Source organism: Gorilla gorilla, chromosome 2 (assembly GCF_029281585.2).
Source record: "Gorilla gorilla gorilla isolate KB3781 chromosome 2, NHGRI_mGorGor1-v2.1_pri, whole genome shotgun sequence".
In the NCBI taxonomy this organism is placed as follows: Eukaryota; Metazoa; Chordata; class Mammalia; order Primates; family Hominidae; genus Gorilla; species Gorilla gorilla.
The window spans coordinates 129,957,360-129,983,179 of NC_086017.1; the positions used below are offsets into that span (position 1 = coordinate 129,957,360).

Sequence of the window (25,820 nt, forward strand, 5' to 3'; positions counted from 1 at the left end):
CCAGCACCATTTATTAAATAGGGAATCCTTTCCCCATTGCTTGTTTTTGTCAGGTTTGTCAAAGATCAGATAGTTGTCGATATGTGGCGTCATTTCTGAGGGCTCTGTTCTGTTCCATTGATCTATATCTCTGTTTTGGTACCAGTACCATGCTGTTTTGGTTACTGTAGCCTTGTAGTATAGTTTGAAGTCAGGTAGTGTGATGCCTCCAGCTTTATTCTTTTGGCTTAGGATTGACTTGGCAATGCGGGCTCTTTTTTGGTTCCATATGAACTTTAAAGTAGTTTTTTCCAATTCTGTGAAGAAAGTCATTGGTAGCTTGATGGGGATGGCATTGAATCTATAAATTACCTTGGGCAGTATGGCCATTTTCACGATATTGATTCTTCCTACCCATGAGCATGGAATGTTCTTCCATTTGTTTGTATCCTCTTTTATTTTATTGAGCAGTGGTTTGTAGTTCTCCTCGAAGAGGTCCTTCACGTCCCTTGTAAGTTGGATTCCTAGGTATTTTATTCTCTTTGAAGCAATTGTGAATGGGAGTTCACTCATGATTTGGCTCTCTGTTTGTCTGTTATTGGTGTATAAGAATGCTTGTGATTTTTGTACATTGATTTTGTATCCTGAGACTTTGCTGAAGTTGCTTATCAGCTTGAGGAGATTTTGGGCTGAGACGATGGGGTTTTCTAGATATACAATCATGTCATCTGCAAACAGGGACAATTTGACTTCCTCTTTTCCTAATTGAATACCCTTTATTTCCTTCTCCTGCCTGATTGCCCTGGCCAGAACTTCCAACACTATGTTGAATAGGAGTGGTGAGAGAGGGCATCCCTGTCTTGTGCCAGTTTTCAAAGGGAATGCTTCCAGCTTTTGCCCATTGAGTATGATATTGGCTGTGGGTTTGTCATAGATAGCTCTTATTATTTTGAGATATGTCCCATCAATACCTAATTTATTGAGAGTTTTTAGCATGAAGGGTTGTTGAATTTTGTCAAAGGCCTTTTCTGCATCTATTGAGATAATCATGTGGTCTTTGGTTCTGTTTATATGCTGGATTACATTTATTGATTTGCATATATTGAACCAGCCTTGCATCCCAGGGATGAAGCCCACTTGATCATGGTGGATAAGCTTTTTGATGTGCTGCTGGATTCAGTTTGCCAGTATTTTATTGAGGATTTTTGCATCAATGTTCATCAAGGATATTGGTCTAAAATTCTCTTTTTTGGTTATGTCTCTGCCCAGCTTTGGTATCAGGATGATGCTGGCCTCATAAAATGAGTTAGGGAGGATTCCCTCTTTTTGTATTGATTGGAATAGTTTCAGAAGGAATCGTACCAGTTCCTCCTTGTACCTCTGGTAGAATTCGGCTGTGAATCCATCTGGTCCTGGACTCTTTTTGGTTGATAAGCTATTGATTATTGCCACAATTTCAGATCCTGTTATTGGTCTATTCAGAGATTCAACTTCTTCCTGGTTTAGTTTTGTGAGAGTGTATGTGTCGAGGAATTTATCCATTTCTAGTAGATTTTCTAGTTCACTTGCGTAGAGGTTTTTATAGTATTCTCTGATGATGGTTTGTATTTCTGAGGGATCAGTGGTGATATCCCCTTTATCATTTTTTATTGCGTCTATTGATTCTTCTCTCTTTTTTTCTTTATTAGTCTTGCTAGTGGTCTATGAATTTTGTTGATCCTTTCGAAAAACCAGCTCCTGGATTCATTAATTTTTTGAAGGGTTTTTTGTGTCTCTATTTCCTTCAGTTCTGCTCTGATTTTAGTTATTTCTTGCCTTCTGCTAGCTTTTGAATGTGTTTGCTCTTGCTTGTCTAGTTCTTTTAATTGTGATGTTAGGGCGTCAATTTTGGATCTTTCCTGCTTTCTCTTGTGGGCATTTAATACTGTAAATTTCCCTCTACACACTGCTTTGAATGTGTCCCAGAGATTCTGGTATATTGTGTCTTTGTTCTCGTTGGTTTCAAAGAACATCTTTATTTCTGCCTTCACTTTGTTATGTACCCAGTAGTCATTCAGGAGCAGGTTGTTCAGTTTCCATGTAGTTGAGCGGTTTTGAGTGAGTTTCTTAATCCTGAGTTCTAGTTTGATTGCACTGTGGTCTGAGAGACAGTTTGTTATAATTTCTGTTCTTTCACATTTGTTGAGGAGAGCTTTACTTCCAAGTATGTGGTCAATTTTGGAATAGGCGTGGTGTGGTGCTGAAAAAAATGTATATTCTGTTGATTTGGGGTGGAGAGTTCTGTAGATGTCTATTAGGTCCGCTTGGTGCAGAGCTCAGTTCAATTCCTGGGTATCCTTGTTAACTTTCTGTCTCGTAGATCTGACTAATGTTGACAGTGGGGTGTTAAAGTCTCCCATTATTATTGTGTGGGAATATAAGTCTCTTTGTAGGTCACTCAGGACTTGCTTTATGAATCTGGGTGCTCCTGTATTGGGTGCATATATATTTAGGACAGTTAGCTCTTCTTGTTGAATTGATCCCTTTAGCATTATGTAATGACCTTCTTTGTCTCTTTTGATCTTTGTTGGTTTAAAGTCTGTTTTATCAGAGACTAGGATTGCAACCCCTGCCTTTTTTTGTTTTCCATTTGCTTGGTAGATCTTCCTCCACCCTTTTATTTTGAGCCTATGTGTGTCTCTGCACGTGAGATGGGTTTCCTGAATACAGCACACTGATGGGTCTTGACTCTTTATCCAATTTGCCAGTCTGTGTCTTTTAATTGGAGCATTTAGTCCATTTACATTTAAAGTTAATATTGTTATGTGTGAATTTGGTCCTGTCATTATGATGTTAGCTGGTTATTTTGCTCGTTAGTTGATGCAGTTTCTTCCTAGTCCTGATGGTCTTTACATTTTGGCATGATTTTGCAGCGGCTGGTACCAGTTGTTCCTTTCCATGTTTAGTGCTTCCTTCAGGAGCTCTTTTAGGGCAGGCCTGGTGGTGACAAAATCTCTCAGCATTTGCTTGTCTGTAAAGGATTTTATTTCTCCTTCACTTATGAAGCTTAGTTTGGCTGGATATAAAATTCTGGGTTGAAAATTCTTTTCTTTAAGAATGTTGTATATTGGCCCCCACGGTCTTCTGGCTTGTAGGGTTTCTGCCGAGAGATCCGCTATTAGTCTGATGGGCTTCCCTTTGTGGGTAACCTGACCTTTCTCTCTGGCTGCCCTTAACATTTTTTCCTTCATTTCAACTTTGGTGAATCTGACAATTATGTGTCTTGGAGTTGCTCTTCTCGAGGAGTATCTTTATGGCATTCTCTGTATTTCCTGTATCTGAATGTTGGCCTGCCTTGCTAGATTGGGGAAGTTCTCCTGGATAATATCCTGCAGAGTGTTTTCCAACTTGGTTCCATTCTCCCCATCACTTTCAGGTACACCAATCAGACATAGATTTGGCCTTTTCACATTTTCTTGGAGGCTATGTTCGTTTCTTTTTATTCTTTTTTCTCTGAACTTCCCTTCTTACTTCATTTCATTCATTTCATCTTCCATCACTGATACCCTTTCTTCCAGTTGATCGCATCAGCTCCTGAGGCTTCTGCATTCTTCACGTAGTTCTCGAGCCTTGGCTTTCAGCTCCATCAGCTCCTTTAAGCACTTCTCTGTATTGGTTATTCTAGTCATATATTCATCTAAATTTTTTTCAAAGTTTTCAACTTCTTTGCCTTTGGTTTGAATTTCCTCCTGTAGGTCGGAGTAGTTTGATCATCTGAAGCCTTCTTCTCTCAACTCGTCAAAGTCATTCTCCATCCAGCTTTGTTCGGTTGCTGGTGAGGAACTGTGTTCCTTTGGAGGAGGAGAGGTGCTCTGCTTTTTAGAGTTTCCAGTTTTTCTGCTCTGTTTTTTCCCCATCTTTGTGGTTTTATCTACTTTTGGTCTTTGATGATGGTGATGCACAGATGGGTTTTTGGTGTGGATGTTCTTTCTGTTTGTTAGTTTTCCTTCTAACAGACAGGACCCTCAACTGCAGGACTGTTGGAGTTTGCTAGAGGTCCACTCCAGACCCTGTTTGCCTGGGTATCAGCAGCGGTGCCTGCAGACCAGCAGATTTTCGTAAACCACGAATGCTGCTGTCTGATTGTTCCTCTGGAAGTTTTGTCTCAGAGGAGTACCCAGCTGTGTGAGGTGTCAGTCTGCCCCCACTGGGGGGTGCCTCCCACTTAGGCTGCTCGGGGGTCAGGGGTCTGGGACCCACTTGAGGAGGCAGTCTGCCCGTTCTCAGATCTCCAGCTGTGTGCTGGGAGAACCACTGCTCTCTTCAAAGCTGTCAGACAGGGACATTTACGACTGGAGAGGTTACTGCTGTCTTTTTGTTTGTCTGTTCCCTGCCCCCAGAGGTAGAGCCTACAGAGGCAGGCAGGCCTCCTTGAGCTGTGGTGGGCTCCACCCAGCTCAAGCTTCCCGCCTGCTTTGTTTACCTAAGCAAGCCTGGGCAATGGTGGGCGCCCCTCCCCCAGCCTCGCTGCCACCTTGCAGTTTGATCTCAGAGTGTTGTGCTAGCAATCAGCGAGACTCTGTGGGCATAGGACCCTCCAAGCCATGTGTGGGATATAATCTCCTGGTGTGCCGTTTCCTAAGCCTGTTGGAAAAGCGCAGTATTTGGGTGGGAGTGACTCGATTTTCCAGGTGCCGTCTGTCACCCCTTTCCTTGACCAGGAAAGGGAACTCCCTGACCCCTTGCGCTTCCCGAGTGAGGCAATGCCTCGCCCTGCTTCAGCTCATGCATGATGCGCTGCACCCACTGTCCTGCGCCCACTGTCTGGCACTCCCTAGTGAGATGAACCCAGTACCTCAGATGGAAATGCAGTAATCACCCGTCTTCTGTGTCACTCACGCTGGGAGCTGTAGACCGGAGCTGTTCCTATTCGGCCATCTTGGCTCCTCCCCGCATATGTCCCGCATTTTCTTTATCCATTCATCTGTTGATGAACACACAGTGTATTAGTCCATTCTCACATTGCTATAAAGAACTACCTGAGTCTGGGTAATTTATAAAGAAAAGAGGTTCAGTTGGCTTACAGTTCTGCAGGACGTACAGAAAGCATGGCTGAGGAGGCCTCAGGAAACTTACAATCATGACAGAAAGTGAAGAGGAAGCAGACATGTCCTACATGGCTAGAGAATGAGGAAGAGAGCAAAGGGGGAGGTGCTACACACTTTTAAACAACCATATCTCATGAGATCTCTCAGATCTCACTACCATGAGAACAGCAAGAGAGAAGTCTGCCCCACGATCCAATTACATCCCACCAGGCACCTCCTCCAACACTGGGGATTATAATTTGACATGAGATTTGGGTGGGGACAGAAATACAAACCATATCATTCCACCCCTGGCCCCTCCCAAATCTCATTTTCTTCTACCATTTCATAATACAATTATGCCTTCCCAATAGTGCCCCAAAGTCTTAACTCATTCCAGCATTAACTCAGAAGTCCACTGTCCAAAGTCTCATCTGAGACAAGGCAAGTCCCTAACTCAAAACCAGTTATTTATTTACAAGATACAATGAGGATATGGGCATTGGAAAAATACTCCTGTTCCAGAAGGAAGAGATTGGCCACAACAAAGGGGCTACAGGTCCCATGGAAGTCCGAAACCCAGGATGACACTCATTAAATCTTAAAGCTTCAAAATAACCTCCTTTGACTCCCTGTCTCACATCCAGGCCACGTTGATACAACAGGTGGGCTCCCAAGGCCTCGGGCAGCTCCACCCCTGTGGCTCTGCAAGGTACAGCCCCCATGACTGCTTTCAGAGGCTAGGGTGGAGTGCCTGCAGCTTTTCTAGGCACACGGTGCAAGCTGTCGATGGATCTACCATTCTGGGGTGTGGAGGATGGTGACCCTCTTCTCACAGCTCCACTAGGCAGTGCCCCAGTGGGGACTCTGTGTGAGATCTCGAACCCCACATTTCCCCTCTGCACTGCCCTAGTAGAGGTTCTCCATGAGGGCTCTGCCCCTGCAGCAGACTTCTGCCTGGATATCCAGGTATTTCCTTACGTCCTCTGAAATCTAAGTGGAGGTTCCCAAGCCTCAACTCTTACCCTCTGCACACCCACAGGCTTAACACCATGTGGAAACCACCAAGGCGTACAGATTGCATCCTTTGAAGCAGTGACCTGAGACATATCTGGGGCCCTTTTAGCTACAGCTGGAGCTGGAGCAGCTAGGATGCAAGGAGCAGTGTCCTGATGTGGTACAGGGCAGCAGGGCCCTGGGCCCAGCCCATGGCCCATGAAACCTATGCCTCCAGGCCTGTGATGGGAGGGGCTGCTGCAAAGGTATCTAAAATGCCTTCAAGGCATTTTCCCCATTGTCTTGGCTATTGACATTTGGCTCCTCCTTACTTATGGAAATTTCTGCAGCCAGCTTGAATTCCTCCCCAGAAAATGGGTTTTTCCTTTTTGCCACATGGCCAAGCTGCAAATTTTGCAAACTTTTATATTCTGTTACCCTTTTAAATATAAGTTCTAATTCCAGGTCATTTCTTTGCTCACAAATATAAGCCTAGGCTGCTAGAAGTAGCCAGTTCATTCTTGAACATTTTGTCACTTAGAAATTTCTTCTGCCAGATGCCCTAAATCATCCTTCTCAAGGTCAAAGTTCCACAGATCCCTAGGGCAGAGGCACAATGCCTCCAACCTCTTTGATAACACGTAACAAAAGTGATCTTTGCTACAGTTCCCAATAAGTTCCTCATTTCCTTCTGAGACCACCTCAGCCTGGACTTCCTTGTCCTTTTCACTATCAGCATTTTGGTTACAATAGTTTAACAAGTCTCTAGGAAGTTCCAAACTTTTCCTCATCTTCTTGTCTTTTTCTGAGCCCTCCCAAATGTTCTAACTTTTGCCTGTTACCCAGTTTCAAAGTTGCTTCCACATTTTCAGGTATCTTTATAGCAATGCCCCACTCTTAGGTACCAATTTTCTGTATTAGTTCATTCTCGCATTGCTATCAAGAACTACCTAACACTGGGTAATTTATAGAGAGGTTTAATTGCCTCACAGTTCCATAGGCTGTACAGGAAACATGGCTGGGGAGGCCTCTGGAAACTTACAATCATGATGGAAAGCAAAGAGGAAGCAGACGTGTCCTACATGGCTGGAGCAGGAGGAAGAGAGTAAAGGGGGAGATGCTACACACTTTAAAATAACCAGATCTCACTCACTATCACAAGAACAGTAAGGAAGAAGCCCATCCCCGTGGTTCAATCATCTCCACCAGGTCCCTCCTTGAACACTGGGGATTACAATTCAATATGAGATTTGGGTGAGGACACAAATCCAAACCATATCCCTCAGGTTGCTTCCAAATATTGGCTATTGTAAATAGTGCTGCAATAAACATGAAAGTGCAGCTATCTCTTTGATACATTGGGTTTCCTTGCTTTGGGGTATATACCTAGCAGTGGGATTACTGGATCATAAGGTAGCGCTATTTTTAGTTTTTTGAGGAACCTCCAAACCTTTCTCCATAGTGGATGTACTAATTTAAACCCACCAACAGGGTACAAGGGTTCCCTTTTCCTCCCATCCTTGGCAGCATTTGTTAATTGCCTGTCTTTTGGATAAAAGCCATTTTAACTGAGGTGAGATGATATCTCATTGAAGTTTTGATTTGCATTTCTCTGATGATCAATTATGTTGAGCACCTTTTCATATACCTGTTTGCCATTTGTACGTCTTCTTTTGAGAAATGTCTATTCAGATTGTTTGCCCATTTTTAACTGCATTATCAGATTTTTTCCTATAGAGTTGTTTGGGTCCCTTATATAATCTGGTTACTAATCCCTTGTTAGATGAATAGTTGCAAATATTTTCTCTCATTCTGTGGGTTGTCTCTTCACTTTGCTGACTGTTTCCTTTTCGGTGAGGCTTTTTAATTTAATATAATCCCATATGTCCAAAAGTAGAGAAGTCTTAACTAATAAATGTACAATCTATATAATCTTCTAAAATGAGGTGATAAAAAAATCAGTGGTTTACCATTTGGTGTCTGCTGATTCCCTCAAAAATTTATAAAAGTGGTGCAAAACTTTATTTGCTATCACAAAAGCCTTAGGAAAACATTTTAAGTCTTAAGATTATATAATTAAGGTCCTACTTCTGAAATGACAAAATGAGGAGCTTTGTGAATTTACTCTACCTCTAAACAATAAAAATATGAGCCAAAGAACTGTAATGGTTAATTTTGTTTTTTACTTAATTGCACAACAGAGTGCTCAGATAAAACATTATTTCTGGGTGTGTCTGGAAGGGTGTTTCTAGATGAGATTAGCATTTGAATTGGTGGACTCAGTAATGTAAATTATCCTTCCCAATACAGGTGGGCATCATGCAATCCATTGAGGTCCTGAACAGAACAAAAAGGCAGAAGATGAAGTAATATGCCCTTTTTTTTTCCTGCCTGCCTGCTTGAGCTGAAATATTGGTCTTTTGCTCTTGGACTGGAATTTATACCACTGGCTCCCCTGGTTCTCAGGCCTTTGAACTCAGACTGGAATTATACCACTGGATGTCCTAGGTCTCCAACTTGCAAACAGCAGATCATGATATTACTCAACCTTCATAATCATATAAGCCAATTCCTCACTATCTGTAAAATCACCTTTGCAGAAGTTATATCAGTGAAAAAATTATTACAGTAAACTAAGCTAAACTAACCCCCATCTTGCCTTTCCTTTATTATTCCTGGCATATTGGGCCATGCTAACTTTGGAAGACATTCAGGCTACAGTTTAAATGATAATAGACATTGCCCAAAACTCAACTGCTTTTGTGAAGCTAATAGGAAGCCATCAGGCTAAAGGGAGGAGAGGAGCCTGAGTCCTGCTAAGGTGCAGACATTATTCCAGAGCTTATAAGATACGCAAATTCACCAATTACTCTTGCAAATAACACCATTATGGTAGATTGGCCTTTTGAGATATCTTTCCAGAATTTTTTGCATATCTGACACCCATGTCTCCACCTGGACCTGATGGCTCTACCTGAACCAACAACCCCACTCCTGTAGCCCCACCCAGAAGTGATTTGGCCTGCAGGAGGAAAGCTTTGACCCACATGATTTCATCTCTGCCCCAGCCAATCAGCAGCAAGCACCTGGTACCTGGCCACCCCCACCCCTTTTCCCAAACTGCCCTTGAAAAACCCCTAACATATGGGCTTTGAATGAGATGATTTGAGTACAAACTTCATCTCCCACATAACATGTCCAGCCTCATGTCTATTAAACTCTTTCTCTGCTACAATTTCATGGTCTCTCTTTATGCAATGGGCAGGAAGAACCCCTCAGATGATTACACATGGAGGTCAAAACACAAACTGGAAGTTATCAAAAAAAAAAAAACTACTCAATCTTGGTAAGATGGGGGAGGGGGTTGTATTAGTCTGTTTTCATCGTGCTGATAAAGACATACCCCAAAACTAGGTAATTTATACAGGAAAAGGGGTTTAATGGACTTACAGTTCCACTGGCTGGGGATGCCTCACAATGAAGGAAGGCAAGGAGGAGCAACTCACGTCTTACATGGATGGCAGCAGGCAAAGAGAGCTTGTGCAGGGAAACACCTCTTTTTAAAATCATCAGATCTCCTGAGACTTATTCACTATCACAAGAACAGCACAGGAAAGAGCTGCCCCCCATGATTCAATTATCTCCTACCAGGTCCCTCCCACGACACATGGAAATTCAAGATGAGATTTGGGTGGACACACAGCCAAACCATATAATTGTGCCCCTGGTCCCTCCAAAATCGCATGTCCAGACATTTCAAAACCAATCATGCCTTCCCAACAGTCCCCCAAAGTCTTAACTCATTTCAGCATGAACCCAAAGTCCACAGTCCAAAGTTTCATCTGAGACAAGGTTAGTCCCTTCCACCTATGAGCCTGTAAAATCAAAGGCAAGTTGGTTACTTCCTAGATACAATGAGGGTACAGGAATTGGGTAAATATTGCCATCTCAAATGGGAAAAATTGGCTAAAACAAAGGGGTTATAGGCCCTATGTAAGTCCAAAATCCAGCAGGGCAGTCAAATCTTAAAGCTCCAAAATGATCTCCTATGACTCCGTGTCTCACATCTGGGTCACACTGATGCAAAAGATGGGTTCTCATGGTCTTGGACAGCTCTGCCCTTGTGGCTTTCCAGGGTATAGCTTCCTTCCCGGCTGCTTTCACGGGCTGGCATTGAATGTCTGTGGCTTTTCCAGGTGCACAGTGCAAATTGTTGGTGGATCTAGCATTCTGGGGTCTGGAGGATGGTGGCCCTCTTCTCACAGCTCCACTTGGCAGTGCCCCAGTAGGGACTCTGTGTGGAGGCTCTGACCCCACATTTCCCTTCTGCATTGCCCTAGCAGAGGTTCTCCAAGAGGGCCCCATTCCTGCAGCAAACTGCTTCCTGGACTTCCAGGCATTTCCATACATCCTCTGAAATCTAGGCAGAGATTCCCAAACCCCAATTCTTGACTTCTGTGCACTCACAGGCTCAACACCACATGGAAGTTGCCAAGGCTTGGGGCTTGCATCCTCTGAAGCCACGGCCTGAGCTCAACTTTGGTCCCTTTCGGCCACAGCTGGAGTGGCTGGGATGCAAGGCACCAAGTCCCTAGGCTGCACACAGCACAGGAACTTTGGGCTCAGCCCACAAAACCATTTTTTCCTCCTAGGCCTCCAGGCCTCTGATGGGAGGGGCTGCCACAAAGGTCTCTGACATGCCCTGGAGACACTTTCCCCATTGTCTTAATGATTAACATTCAGCTCCTCATTACTTATGCAAATTTCTGCAGCCAGCTTGAATTTCTGCTCAGAAAAAAAATGGGATTTTCTTTTCTATCACATTGTCAGGCTGCAAATTTTCCAAACTTTTATGCCCTGTTTCTCTTTTAAAATTGAATGACTTTGACAGCACCCAAGTCATCTCTTGAATGTTTTGCTGCTTAGAAACTTCTTCTGCCAGATATCCCTAAATCATCTCTCCCAAGTTTAAAGTTCCAAAAATCTCTAGGACAGGGGCAAAATGCCACCAGTCTCTGTGCTAAAATGTAACAAGAATCACCTTTGCTCCAGTTCCCAACAAGTTCCTCATCTCCAGCTGAGACCATCTCAGCCTGGATTTCATTGTCCATATCATTATTAGCATTTTAGTCAAAGCCATTCAACAAGTCTCTAAAAGATTCCAAACTTTCCCACATTTTCCTGTCTTCTTCTGAGCCCTCCAAACTCTTCCAACCTCTGCCTGTTACCCAGTTCCAAAGCCGCTTCCAAATTTTGGGGTATCTTTTCAGCAGCACCTCATTCCTGGTACCAATTTACTGTATTAGTCCATTTTCATGCTGCTGATGAAGACATACCTGAGACTGGGTAATTTACACAGGAAAAAGAGTTTAAGGGACTTAAACTTCCACATGGCCAGGGAAGCCTCACAATCATGGAGGGAGGCAAGGAGGAGCAAGTCACATCTTACATGGATGGCAGCAGTCAAAGAGAGCTTGTGCAGGGAAACACCTCTTTTTAAAATCATCAAATCTCCTGAGACTTATTCACTATCACAAGAACAGCACAGGAAACACCTGTCCCCATGATTCAATTACCTCCTACCAGGTCCCTCCCACAACACATGGGAATTCAAGATGAGATTTGGGTGGGGACACAACCAAACGATATCAGGGTTGTCTGTGATATTTTAAACTTGGGTCTATTCCCATGACTCCTCCCTCTCCAGCTCACTGGCAGAAGCCAAAAGCCAGCATCTTTGACTGCTTTTGGAATTCCATTACAAGAACCATCCCCAGAACACAGTCAATGTTTTGTCTGAACATGCATCTCCCAGAAAAATTTCAATTCTCAGAGTACGGTGACTACCTCACTCTGGTTCTCCTCAGAACTCAGCTCAGCAGGTGGGGGAGGGGGGTTATCCTCAGGCAATTATCAAAACAATAGCAAACTGCTGGCAACATTACAACTGCCTAAGGCTATCATGTTAGTTGGGGCAAAGAAGAGCCTGGCTTAGAATTTAAAAGAAAATTCTTGAGAACTAGATTACCATAGGGAATTTTAAAAAGCTCAAACATATTCCTAAAATCTAAAAGACTGTGCACACGCCAAGGAAAGACCTGGCAAAGATGGCATCAGTCATTTGTCTCTGACTGACCTTGAGGTCCTGTCCAAGCAGGGAATAAAGCAGTCTTAAGGTGCCTGATGACTGGAGGCATGATATCTCACACAGAAACCTTTGGCAAAGCATGAAACACTACTGTCAAAACATTTAAGAAAATCTAACCAACTATCAGTTAGCCACTAAATTATACTAATCCAAGAGTGATCCCTAGAAAGCCAGGGCTTAAAAACAAAAGCAATAACTTAAAAAAATAAAAGCAGCAAAGAATTGTGGCCATACACTACAACACAGCAAGGAATCAGTGAAATGGCTTCTTTGTCTGGGGTATATACCCTGGTTCTTCGTCTTGGCTGAGAAAGAATTCAGAACATGGACACACATGAGGAGTGAATTTAGGAGTGGAAGGTTTAATAGGCAAAAAAGAAGAGAGAGAAAAAAGGTTTCCTCATGCTGAGAAAGCAAGTCTCCCAAGAAAAGGTCTCTGGTTTGCAGTGGAATGCAATCAATTGTGTACAGAGGCTTAAGAAGGTGGTGATTGATTTACATAGGGATCAGGGGATCAGTTTGACCAGGTGTGCCATTTACATAGCCCGTGAAAAGATTGGCCTCCCACCCTAACCTTTTGTTATACAAATGTGGCTTCTACCTGGTGGGTCGCCATGATACCTGTACAGGTTTTACCTGAAGGTTGCCATGACACCAGCACAAATGGTGACAAGGAAAAGAGGGGAGGAGACACCATATTGAATGTACCTGGCTTCCAGGTACAGCTGATGGAATTTACATATAAAAGATCCTAGTTTACGTAACTATGACTTACTCTTCAGGCTGCTTCCTGTTAGAGAAGAAATGGTTTGGGGCTGCTTTTTAATAAAGGAAAATTCTACTAAGAACTCTTTTACCCTTTCTAGCTGCCTAAAACTAGTATCTTAATAACTCCTGTATTATCATGACCTATAGAATTAATACAGAAAAATCAAACAGACACAAATAAACAACAACAAGAAAAACCACAGCCAAAATGGCAATAATGACAAACCTTAGGGGATAGAAGAATCTGATATCAGAGTTGTTAAAATATATTTTCTAAAATGTCCAGCTTTCAATGAAAAATTATGACACTTATGAAAAAAACAGGAAAATATCACATGTACATTGAAAAAAGCAACTAATAGAAAATATCCATGAGGGGACCATTTTGGATTTAGCAGAAAAAGATGTTAAATTAGCTACTATTAATGTGTCCAAAGAGGTAAAGGAACCATGAGTAAAGAGCTAAAGGAAGCCAGGAGACTGTCTCAACAAATAAAGGATAGGAATAACGAGATAAAAATTATTAACAGGAACCAAATGAAAATTCTGCAGCTGAGAAGTACAATAACTAAAATGAAAAATTTAGTGTTTTAATAGCTGATTAGAGCAGACAGAAGAATTATCAAATTTAAAGATAGGTCAACTGAAATCATTCGGTCTGAGGAGAAGAAAGAAAAGAGAATGAAAAGAAGGGGAGCACAGCCTCAGAGATATACAAGAAACTACCAAGTATACCGCATATGCAAAATAGAGGCCCAAGAAAAAGAGGAAAAAGAGAATGGGACTGAAAGAAAATTTGTGACTAAAAACTCTGAGTTGATAAAGATAAATGAGTCTGTAAATCCAAAAAGCTCAATGAACTCCGAGTAGAATAAACTCAGAGATCCCCACCTAGACATATTCAAGTCAAATGGAACAAAGTCAAACACTAAGAGAGAATCCTGAAGGTGGCAAGAGAAAAACAACCTACCATGTACAAGGAATCCTCAACAAGATTAATAGCTGACTTCTTATAAGAAACCATGGGGGCCAGAAGACAGACGGATAAGATCTTCAAAGTGTTAAAAGAAAATGACAGTCAACTAAGAATTCTGTCCAAAGAATCTCTCATTTAAAAATGAAGAAGCGAGGTGCAGCAAGATGGTGGAGTAGAAGGTTGCACTAATTGTCCCTAATGTAGGAACATCAAATTTAACAAGTATCTACACAAAAAAGTACCTTTATAAAAACTAAAAATCAAGTAAGCACCACATAGTACCTGATTTTAATTTCATATTTCTGAAAGAGGCACCGAAAAGGGCAGGAAAGTGTCTTGAATTGTTGATGTTACCCCTTCCCAAACTCCTGGCAGCAGCTGCATGGCATGGAAAATCTGTGCACTTGGGTAGAGAGAACACAGCAATTTGGGGACTTTGCATTGAACTCAGTGCTGCCCTCTCATAGAATAAAACAGAACCGAACTGTATATAGCTGATACCTGCCCACAAAGAAAGCATTTGGACTGGCCCTAGCCAGAGGGAAATTGCCCATCCCAAAAAAACTTAAGTTCTAGAAAGTCTTGCCACTGTGGGTTGAAATGCACTGGGGCCCTAAATAAACTTGAAATGAAGTCTAGGCCACAAGGACTGCAACTCCTAGGTGAGTCCTAGCACTAAGCTGGGCTCAGAGCCAGTGAACTAGGGGAGCACATGACCTACTATCAGCCACGGCAGCTAAGGGAATGCATATACCACCCCTCACCCAATTGCAGGCTGTACAGCTCACAGTTCCAAAAGAAACTCCATCCTTCCTCCTGGGAGAAGAGAGAATTTTGTCTTGCATTTTGGGTACCAGCTCAGACACGAGGATGGCGCACTGGGCAGTCATGAGGCCCTAGCTCTCAGACATTTCTAGACATACCCTAGGCCAGAAGTGAACCCACTGCCTTGAAGGTCTCATCACCTGCTGACTAAGAAGCCCTTGGGAACTGAATAACCAGCAGTGATACCCAGGTAGTACTCTGTGAGTCTTGGGGAGACTCTCAACCATGCTGGCTTCAGGCGAGACACAGCATATTCCCAGCTGTGGTGGCTATGGTGAGAGGCTCCATCTCCTTGAGAAAAGCAGAGGGAAAAGTAAAGGGGACTTTGGCTTGCATCTTAGGTACCAGCTCAGCCACAATGGGGTAGAGTACAAATTGGGCTCTTAAGAATCCTGATTCCAGGCCTTGGTTCTTGGATGGCATTTCTAAACCCATGCTGGGCCAGAGGGAAGCCCACTACTCTGAAAAGTGAGTCCCAGCCTGGCACCATTCACCACAAGCTTCCTGAAGAGCCCATGCACCTTACGTGAACACTGGTGGATGCCTGGCAGTACTTTCCGTGGGCCTGTGGTGGTAGCAGCCACAGGGTCAGGTTCCTTTGCCTGTGTAAAGAGGAGGGAAGAATGGGAAGGACTATGTCTTGTTGTTTGAGTGCCAGCTCAACAGCAGTACAAGAGAACACCAAGTAGATGTCTAAGGTTTTTTACTCCAGTCCCTGGTTCCTGGACAACATCTCTGGACCCACCTGGCACCTGAGGTAACTCACTGACCTGAAGACAAGAACTCAAGCTTGACTAGCTTTGCCGCTTGCCACCTGCTGATTGTACAGCCCTAGGGCCTTGAGTGAACATAAGCAGTAGCGAGGGAGTGATTACAGCAAGCCTTGGGCAAGATCCAGTGCTGTACTGGCTTCAAGTATGATGCACTGCAGCAGTCCCAGTGGTGATGGCCACAGGGGTGCTTCTGTCATCCCACTCCCAGCTCCAGGAAGCTCAGCACAGAGAGAGAGAGAGAGGCTGTTTGTTTCAGAGAAAGAGAAGAGAACAAGAGTCTCTACCTGGTAATCCAGAGAATCCATCTGGATGTTATCCAAGACTGCCAAGGTAGCACCTCTATGACTCTACAAGAACCGCAATGTTACTGAGCTCGAGGTGCCCCCTAATGTAGATATGGCTTAGGTCATAATACCCAAATCCTTTTGATTACAGGGAAAACCTTTCTGAAAAGGATGGGTACAAATAAGCCCAGACTGTGAAGACTACAATAAATACCTAAGCCTTCTGCCCAGACGCCAAAGAACATCTACAAGCATCAACACCATCTGGGAAAACATGACCTCAACAAACAAGCTAAATAAGGCACCAGGGACCAATCCTGGAGAAACAGAGATATGTAACTATTCAGACAGAGAATTCAAAATAACTGTGTTGAGGAAATTCAAAGAAATTCAAGATTTCTTTGAAGGAATTCAGAATTCTATCACAGAGATAGAGAAGGAATTCAGAATTCTATCACATAAATTTAACAAAGAGATTGAAATAATTAAAATAAGCACACATTCTGGAGCTGAAAAATGAAACTGAAATATTAAGAAACACATCAGAGCCTTTTTTTTTTTTTTTTTTTTGAGATAATTTCTTGTCACCCAGTCTGGAGTGCAATGACGTGATCTCGGCTCACTGCAACCTCCACCTCCTGGGTTCAAGCGATTTTCATGCCTCAGCCTCCCAAGTAGCTGGGATTACAGTTGCCTGCCCCCACGCCTGGCTCATTTTCATATTTTTAGTAGAGACGGGGTTTCACCATGTTGGTCAGGCTGGTCTCAAACTCCTGACCTTGGAGTTCGAGACCAGCCTGGCCAACATGGTCATCAGAGTCTTTTAATGGCAGAATAAATCAAGCAGAAGAATGAATTAGTAAGCTTGAAGACAGACTATTTGAAAATATACAGTCAGAAGAGACAAAAGAAAAAAGAATAAAAAATAATGAAGCACACCTACAGGACCTAGAAAATAGTTTCAAAAGGGTAAATCTAAGAGTTATTGGTGTTAAAGAGGAGCTAGAGAAAGAGATAGGCATAGAAAGTTCACTCAAAGGGATAATAACAGAAAAGTTCCTAAACCTAGAGAAAGATATCAATATCAGAGTACAAGAAGATTATAAAACACCAAGCAAAGAAGACTACCTCAAGGAGGTAATAAGTAGTAATCAAACTCCCAAAGGTCAAGTATAAAGGATCCTAAAAGCAGCATGAGAAAAGAAACATATAAATACAATGGAGCTCCAATACATCTGGCAGCAGACTTTTCAGTGGAAACCTTACAGGCCTGGAGAAAGTGACACAAATTTAAAATGCCAAAGGAAAAAAACTTTTACCCTAGAATAGTATATCTGGCAAAAATATCTTTCAAACATGAAGGAAAAATAAAGACTTTCCCCGACAAACAAAAGCTGAAGGACTTCATCAATACCAGACCTGGTTCTACAAGAAATTCTAATGGGAGTACTTCAGTCAGAAATAAAAGAATGTTAATGAGCAATAAGAAATCATCTGAAAGGGCCGGCAGTGCCAAGATGGCCAACTAGAAGCAGCTGCATTTGGAGGCTCCTGTTATGCGCGTTCGTATAAGAGACCAACTGAGCAGACTTAGTGTGAGGAACAAGGCTGTTTATTCACTTGGGTGCAAGTGGGCTGAGTCCGAGAAAGGGGTCTGCAAAGGGTGGTGGGATTATCATTGGTTCTTACAGGTTTCAGATAGGCAGTGGAGTCAGGAGCAATTTTTTAAGGGCAGGGGATGGACGTTACAAAGTATATTCACAAGGGCGGGGAGGAATGTTAAAAAGTACATTCACAAGGGCGGGACGGTATATTGTCACAAGGGCAGGGAGGAATCTTACAAAGTACATTCACAGGGATGGGGAATATGACAAAGTACATTACCACAAGGGCGGGGGAATGTCACGATGGCCTGACCATGGTGCGGCCAGCTCAGAGGACTTTACAGCTCCCATCAAAAAAAATCATAATACGCCTGTGAATCCTTCACCGGCAACCAAGTTATCTAGGTTCTCTCATCAAAATTGAGTAGAAGGCTGGCATGACCCATGGAGAGAAGGGAGAGCAGTGTGGTGCTGCAGCCCACCTGAGAGCCACGTGGGGAAGGGGAACCACCTCTCCGCAGCCAAGGGAGGCGGTGAGTGAGCATGCTACCCAGCTGGGGAAACCGTGCAACCCACAGATCAGAAGACCCCACTCGCGAACCCATGCCACCGGGGCCTAGCGTCCCAGTCCTGGAATGCATGGATTCTTACAGCTTTTCAGCTGGAATCTGCTTAAGCCTACCAAACTCCTGTGGGGAGGGGCGACCAGCACCGGCTGCTGCTGCCTGCTCTCTAAGCTGTTTGAGCTCCTCGAGGGAGGGGCAGCAGCCAGCACTGGGACTCACAACTGCCTAACATGCTCCCTGCGTGGGAGAAGGGTGACACCCATTTCTATAGCTCCAGGCTGTGCTTTTCCGCTGCTGGAGCCAGGGAGGCTGGACGGCTTGGTCCCAAGACTTGTCCCCACAGCCTAACACATTGGCTATGGCAGTCAGCAGCCAGAGTGCCTCTTCAGGTCTAACCCTGACCCATCCTTCCTCAGTGGGCGGGGCTTCCCTGCAGGATCTCCAGTAACTCCAGCCAGAGGCTCAGGGACAGAATTCAGATCTCCCTGGGCCTGAGCCCCTAAGGGGAGGGATGGCTGCAGTCTCTGCAGACCAGCAAACTTAGCTGATCCTCCTGGTGGTTCTGAGGAATCCAGGCAGCCCAGACAAGTGGGTTTCCCCCAACAAAACACACCCTCTCCACCAAGGGACAAAGTGCTTCATTAAACGAGTCCTGCTCCCTGTACCACCCAACTGGGTGAGGCACTCCAACAGGTGTTGTCAGATACTCTATATAGGAACGATCCTACTGGCATCAGGGTGGTGCCCCTTGAGGTCAGAGGTCCCAGAAGAAGGAGGAGGCACCAATCTTGGCTGCTCTCCAGCCTCCTTGAATGACATCTCCAGGCATGGGAGCAAATCAGATAAGGCCTGAAGCAAATCCCCAGCAAACCGCAGCAGCCCTAAAGAAGAGGGACCTGACTATTGAAAGAAAAACAAGCAGAAAGCGACAACAACAGCATCATCAACAACAACAACAACAAAAAGGCATCTACAAAAACCCCATCCAAGGGTCAGCAGCCTCAAAGTCCAAAACTAGACAAACTCACAAAGATAAGAATCAATGAAAAAATGCTGAAAACCCAAATGGTCAGAGTGCCTCTTCTCCTCCAAATGATTGCAATGTCTCTCCATCAAGGGCACAGAACTGGATGGAGGATCAGATGAAAGAATTGACAGAAGTAGGCTTTGGAAGATGGGTACTAAAAAACTATGATGAGTTAAAGAAGCATGTTCTAACCCAATGCAAAGAAGCTAAGAACCTTGATAAAAAGTTAGAGGAATTGCTAACTAGAATAGCCAGTTTAGAGAGGAACATAAATGACCTGATGGAGCTGAAAAACACAGCACAAGAATTTCGTGAAGAATACACAAGTATCAACAGCTGAATCAACCAAGCGGAAGAAAGGATATCAGTGTGAAGACCACCTTACTGAAATAAGACATGCAGACAAGAATTTTAAAAAAAATGAAAAGGAATGAACAAAGCCTCCAAGAAATATGGGACTTCATAAAATGACCAAACCTATGATTGATTGGAGTACCAGGAGACAGGGAGAATGGAAACAAGATGGAAAACACGCTTCAGCATATGATCCAGGAAGATTTCCCAGGATATGATCTCCTGGGAAGATCCAGGAGAACTTCCCCAACTTTGCCAACATGCAAATTCAGGAAATACAGAGAACACCATTAAGATACTCCACGAGAAGATCAACCCCAAGACACACAATCATCAGATTCTCCAAAGTCGAAATGAAGGAAAAACTGTTAAGGGCAGCCAGAGAGAAAGGCCAGGTCACCTACAAAGGGAAGCCCATCAGACTAACAGCAGACCTCTCAGCAGAAACTCTACAAGCCAGAAGAGATTGGGAGCCAATATTCGACATTCTTAAAGAAAACAGTTTTCAACCCAGAATTTCATATCCAGCCAAATGAAGCTTCATAAGCAAAGGATAAATAAAATCCTTTCCAGACAAGCAAATGCTAAGGGATTTCATTACCAGCAGGCCTGCCCTGCAAGAGCTCCTGAAAGAAACATTAAATATGGAAAGGAAAAGCCGGTACCAGCCACTGCGAAAACACACCAAAATATAAAAACTAATGACACATGAAGAAACTGCATCAACTAGTGTGCAAAACAACCAAAGAGCATCATGATGACACAATCAAACTCCAAACATAACAATACTAACCTCAAATGTAACTGGGACTGGGCACAGTGACTCACACCTGTAATCCCAGCACTTTGGGAGGCCAAGGCAGGTGAATTACCTGCAGTCAGGAGTTTGAGACCAACCTGGCCAACATGGTGAAAATCTATATCTATTAAAAATACAAAAATCAGCTGGGTGTGGTGGCAGGTGCCTATAGTCCAGCTACTAGGGAGGCTGAGGCAGGAGAATTGTTTGAATCTGGGAGGTGGAGGTTGCAGTGAGCTGAGAGCATGACACTGCACTCCAGCCTGGGTGAGAGTGAGAAAGAAAGAAAGAAAAGAAAGAAAGAAACAGAGAAACAGAGAAAGAGAGAGAGAGAGAGAGAAAGGAAGGAAAAGAAAATGTAACTGGGCTAAATGCCCTAATTAAAAGACACAGACTGGCAAAAAAGGAGTCAAGACCCATTGGAGTGCTGTATTCAGGAGAACCATCTTATGTGCAAAGACACACACAGGCTCAAAATAAAGGGATGCAGGGAAATTTACCAAACAAATAAAAAGAAAAAAAAAAGCAGGGTTGCAATCCTAGTCTCTGACAAAACAGATTTTAAACCAAAAAAGATCAAAAAAGACAAAGAAGGGTATTACATAATGGTAAAGGGAACAACTCAACAAGAAAAGCTAACTATTCTGAATATATAGGAGTGTAAATTAGTTCAACCATTGTGGAAGCCAGTATGGCAATTCCTCAAGAATCTAGAATCAGAAATACCATTTGACCCAGCAATCCCATTACTGGGTGTATTCCCAAAGGAATATAAATCATTCTACTATAAAGACATATGCACATGTATTTTTATTGCACCACTATTTACAATAGCCAGGACATGGAACCAACCCAAATTCCCATCAATGATAGGCTGGATAAAGAAAATGTGGACATATACACTATGGAATATTATGAAGCCATAAAAAATGAGATAGTGTCCTTTGCAGGGACATGGATAAAACTGAAAGCCCTCATCCTCAGCAAAGTAGCACAGGAACAGAAAACCAAACACCGCATATTCTCACTCGTAAGTGGGAGGTGAACATTGAGAACACATGGACACAGACAGGGGAACAACAACACCAGGGCCTGTTGTGGGGTGGGGGTGAGGGGAGAGAACTTAGAGGATGAGTCAATAGGTGCAGCAAACCACCATGGCACACGTATACCTATGTACCAAACCAGTACGTTCTGCATACATGTATCCCGTTTCTTTTTTAGAAGAAATAAAGAAAAATAAATCATCTAAAGGTATAAAATTCACTGGTGATAGTAAGTAAATGGAAAAATACACAGAATATTATAACACTATAACTGGGGTATGTAAACTACTCTTATGTAGAAAGACTAAAAGATGAACCAATCAAAAATCATTACTAAAATATGAGCCATTTGAAAATAATAATTTTTCAAAAAATAGTACTATAAGATATAAATAGAAACAACAAAAAGTTAAAAAGCAGGGGGATGAAGTTAAGGTGTAGAGTTTTTATTAGCTTTTTGTTTGTTTTCTTATTCAAACAGTGTTAAGTTGCTATAAACTTAAAATAACTGATTATAAGATAGTATTTGCAAGCCTCATGGTAACCTCAAATCAAAAAACATACAATGGATACACAAAAAATAAAAAGCAACCATGTACAATGGCTCATACCTGTAATCTCAACGATTTGGGAGGCCAAGATAGGTGGCTCATTTGAGCCCAGGAGTTCCAGACCAGCTTGGAAAATATAGTGAGACACTATCTCTGAAAAGAATTTAAAAATTAGCCAGGTGTGGTGGCACATGCCTGTAGGCCCAGCTACTCAGGGAGCTGAGGTGAGAGGATTGCTTGAGTCCAGGAGGTCGACACTGCAGTAAGCCATGATCACACCACTGCACTCCAGTATGGGCAACAGACCAAGACCCTGTCTTAAAAAAAAAAAAAAAAATTTAAATTAAAAAAATTAAAGCAAGAAATTAAATCATACCACCAGAGAAAATCACCTTCACTAAAAAGAAGACAGAAAGGTCTGGTTTCTGTTCCAAGATGGCCGAATAGGAACAGCTCCAGTCTGCAGCTCCCAGAATGATCGATGCAGAAGATAGGTGATTTCTGCATTTCCAACTGAGATACCTGGTTCATCTCATTGGGACTGGTTGGAGAATGGGTGCCAGCCCACAGAGGGTGAGCCAAAGCAGGGCAGGGCATTGCCTCACCCAGAAAGTGCAAAGGGTTGGGAGATTTCCCTTTCCTAGCCAAGGGAATCCATGATAGACTGTACCTGGAAAATCGGTACACTCTTGCCCAAATACTGCACTTTTCCCATGGTCTTAGCAACCAGCAGACCAGGAGATTCTCTCCAGTGCCTGGCTCGGCAGGTCTCATGCCCACAGAGCCTTGCTCACTGCTAGCACAGCAGTCTGAGATGGAATTGCAAGGCTGCAGCCTGGCGGGGGGAGGGGCATCCACATTACTGAGGCTTGAGTAGGTAAACAAAGTGGCCAGGAAGCTCGAACTGGGCGAAACCCACCACAGCTCAGCAAGACCTACTGCCTCTATAGACACCACCTCTGTGGGCAGGGCATAACTGAACAAAAGGCAGCAGACAACTTCTGCAGACTTAAACATCCCTGTCTGACAGCTCTGAAGAGAGCAGTGATTCTCCAGACAGACTGCCTCCTGAAGTGGGTCCCTGACCCACATGTAGCCTAACTCAGAGACACCTCCCAGTAGGGGCCAAAAGACACCTCATACAGGCAGGTGCCCCTCTGGGACGAAGCTTCCAGAGGAAGGATCAGGAAGCAATATTTGCTGTTCTGCAATATTTGCTGTTCTGCAGCCTACACTGGTAATATCCAGGCAAACGGCCTGGAGTGGACCCCCAGCAAACTCCAACAGACCTGCAGCTGAGGGATCTGACTGTTAGAAGGAAAACAAAGAGAAAGGAATAGAATCAACATCAACAACAAAAAAATCATCACCAAAACCTCATCTGTAGGTCACCAACATCAAAGACCAAAGGTAGATAAAACCACAAAGATGGGGAGAAATCAGAGCAGAAAACCTGAAAATTCTGAACACCAGAGTGCCTCTTCCCCTCCAAAGGATCGCAGCTCCTTGCCAGCAACAGAACAAAGCTGGAGAGAGAATGACTTTGACGAGTTGACAGAAGTAGGGTTCAGAAGGTCAGTAAATAACAAATTTCTCTGAGCTAAAGGAGGATGTTCTAACCCATCCCAAGGAAGCTAAAAACCTTGAAAAAAAAGGTTAGATGAATGGCTACGAGAATAAACAGTGGAAAGAAGACCTTAAATGACCTGATAGAGCTGAAAACCACGGCACAAGAACTTCATGATGTGTACACAGCTTCACAGCAGATTCAATCAAGTGGAAGAAAGGATATCAGTGATTGAAGATCAAATTAATGAAATAACGAGAAGACAAGATTAGAGAAAAAAGAGTAAAAAGAAGGGAACAAAGCCTCCAAGAAATGTGGGACTATGTGAAAAGACCAAATCTGTGTTTGACTGGTGGACCTGAAAGTGATGGGGAGCATGCAACCAAGTCAGAAAACACTCTTCAGGATATTATCTAGGAGACCTTCCCCAACCTAGCAAGGCAGGCCAACACTCAAATTCAGGAAATACAGAGAATGCCACAAAGATACTCCTCAAGAAGACTAACCCCAAGACACATAATTGTCAGATTCACCAAGGTTGAAATGAAGGGAAAAAGATTAAGGGCAGCCAGAGAGGAAGATCAGGTTACCCACAAAGGGAAGCCCATAACACTAACAGCAGATCTCTTGCCCGAAACCCTACAAGCCAGAAAAGAGTGAGGGCCAATATTCAACACTCTTAAAGAAAAGAATTTTCAACCCAGAATTTCATATCCAGCCAAACTAAGCTTCATAAGTGAAGGAGAAATAAAATCCTTTACAGACAAGCAAATGCTGAGAGATTTTGTCACCACCAGGCCTACCTTACAAGAGCTCCTGAAGGAAGCACTAAATATGGAAAGGAACGACCAGTACTAGCCACTGCAAAAACATGCCAAACTGTAAAGACCATCGATGCTATAAAGAAACTGTATCAATTAATGGAAAAAATAACCAGCTGACATCATAATGACAGGATCAAATTCACATATAACAATATTAACCTTAAACGTAAATGGGCTAAATGCTCCAATTAAAAGACACAGACTGGAAAATTGGATAAAGAAACAAGACCCATCAGTGTGCTATATTCAGGAGACCCATCTCACATGCAGAGACACATATAGGCTCAAAATAAAGGGATGGAGGAGGGTCTACCAAGCAAACAGAAAGCAAAAAAAAAAACAAAAACAAAGCAGGGGTTGCAATCCTAGTCTCTGATAACACAGACTTTAAACCAACAAAGATGAAAAGAGACAAAGAAGGCCATTGCGTAATATTAAAGGGATCAATTCAACAGTAAGAGCTAACTATCCTAAATAGATATGCACCCAATATGAGAGCACGCAGATTCATAAAGCAAGTCCTTAGAGACCTATAAAAGACTTAGACTCCCACATAATAATAATGGGAGACTTTAACATCCCACGGTCAATAGTAGACAGATCAATGAGACAGGTTAACAAGGATATCCAGGACTTGAACTCAGCTCTGCACCAAGCAGACCTAATAGACATCTACAGAACTCTCCACCCAAAATCAACAGAATATACATTCTTCTCAGCACATCACACTTACTCTAAAATTGACCACATACTCGGAAGTAAAGCACTCCTCAGCAAATGTAAAAAAGCGGAAATCACAACAAACTGTCTCTCAGACCACAGCGCAATCAAATTAAAACTTAATATTAAGAAACTCTCTCAAAACCACACAACTACATGGAAACTGAACAACATTCTCCTGAATGGCTACTGGGTAAATAACAAAATAAAGGCAGAAATAAAGATATTCTTTGAAACCAATGAGAACAACAACATAACATACCAGAATCTCTGGGACACATTTAAAGTAGTGTGTAGAAGGAAATTTATAGCACTAAATGCCCACAACTGAAAGCAGTAAAGATCTAAAATCGACACCATAACATCACAATTAAAAGAACTAGAGAAGCAAGAGCAAACAAATTCAAAAGCTAGCAAAAGTCAAAAAATAACTAAGATCAGAGCAAAACTGAAAGAGACAGAGACACAAAAAAACCCTTCAAAAAATCAGTGAATCCAGGAGCTGGTTTTTTGAAAAGATCAACAAAATTGATAGAACGCTAGCAAGACTAATAAAGAAGAAAAGAGAGAAGAATCATATAGGGGTGCAATAAAAAATGATAAAGGGGATATTACCACCAATCCCACAGAAATACAAACTACCTTCAGGGAATACTATAAACACCTCTATGCAAATAAACTAGAAAATCTAGAAGAAATGGATAAATTCCTGGACACATGCACCTTCCCAAGAATAAACCAGGAAGAAAGTGAATCTCTGAATAGACCAATAACAGGTTCTGAAATTGAGGCAATAATAGCCTACCAACCAAAAAAAGTCCAGGACCAGACGGATTCACAGCCAAATTCTAAAAGAGGTACAAAGAGGAGCTGGTACCATTCCTTCTGAAACTATTCCAATCAATAGAAAAAGAGGGAATCCTCCCTAACTCATTTTATGAGGCCAG

At 42.9% G+C, this 25,820-nt stretch overlaps 1 protein-coding gene across 2 annotated transcripts in view; it reads right to left on the reverse strand.

The window, feature by feature from the left end:
- Positions 1–25,820, reverse strand: part of IGSF11 (immunoglobulin superfamily member 11) — a 236,298-nt gene that overhangs the window by 198,109 nt on the left and 12,369 nt on the right. Inside the window, exons 1-2 of one of the 2 annotated variants that reach the window (XM_055383699.2) lie at positions 21,823–22,161; positions 4,814–4,942 (exon numbers count right to left, since the gene is read on the reverse strand). The gene's annotated coding sequence lies outside the window, so the exon portion shown is untranslated. Of the gene's footprint in view, positions 1–4,813; positions 4,943–21,822; positions 22,162–25,820 lie in introns of those variants that run through there. The other variant, XM_031009708.3, reaches the window with a different exon arrangement.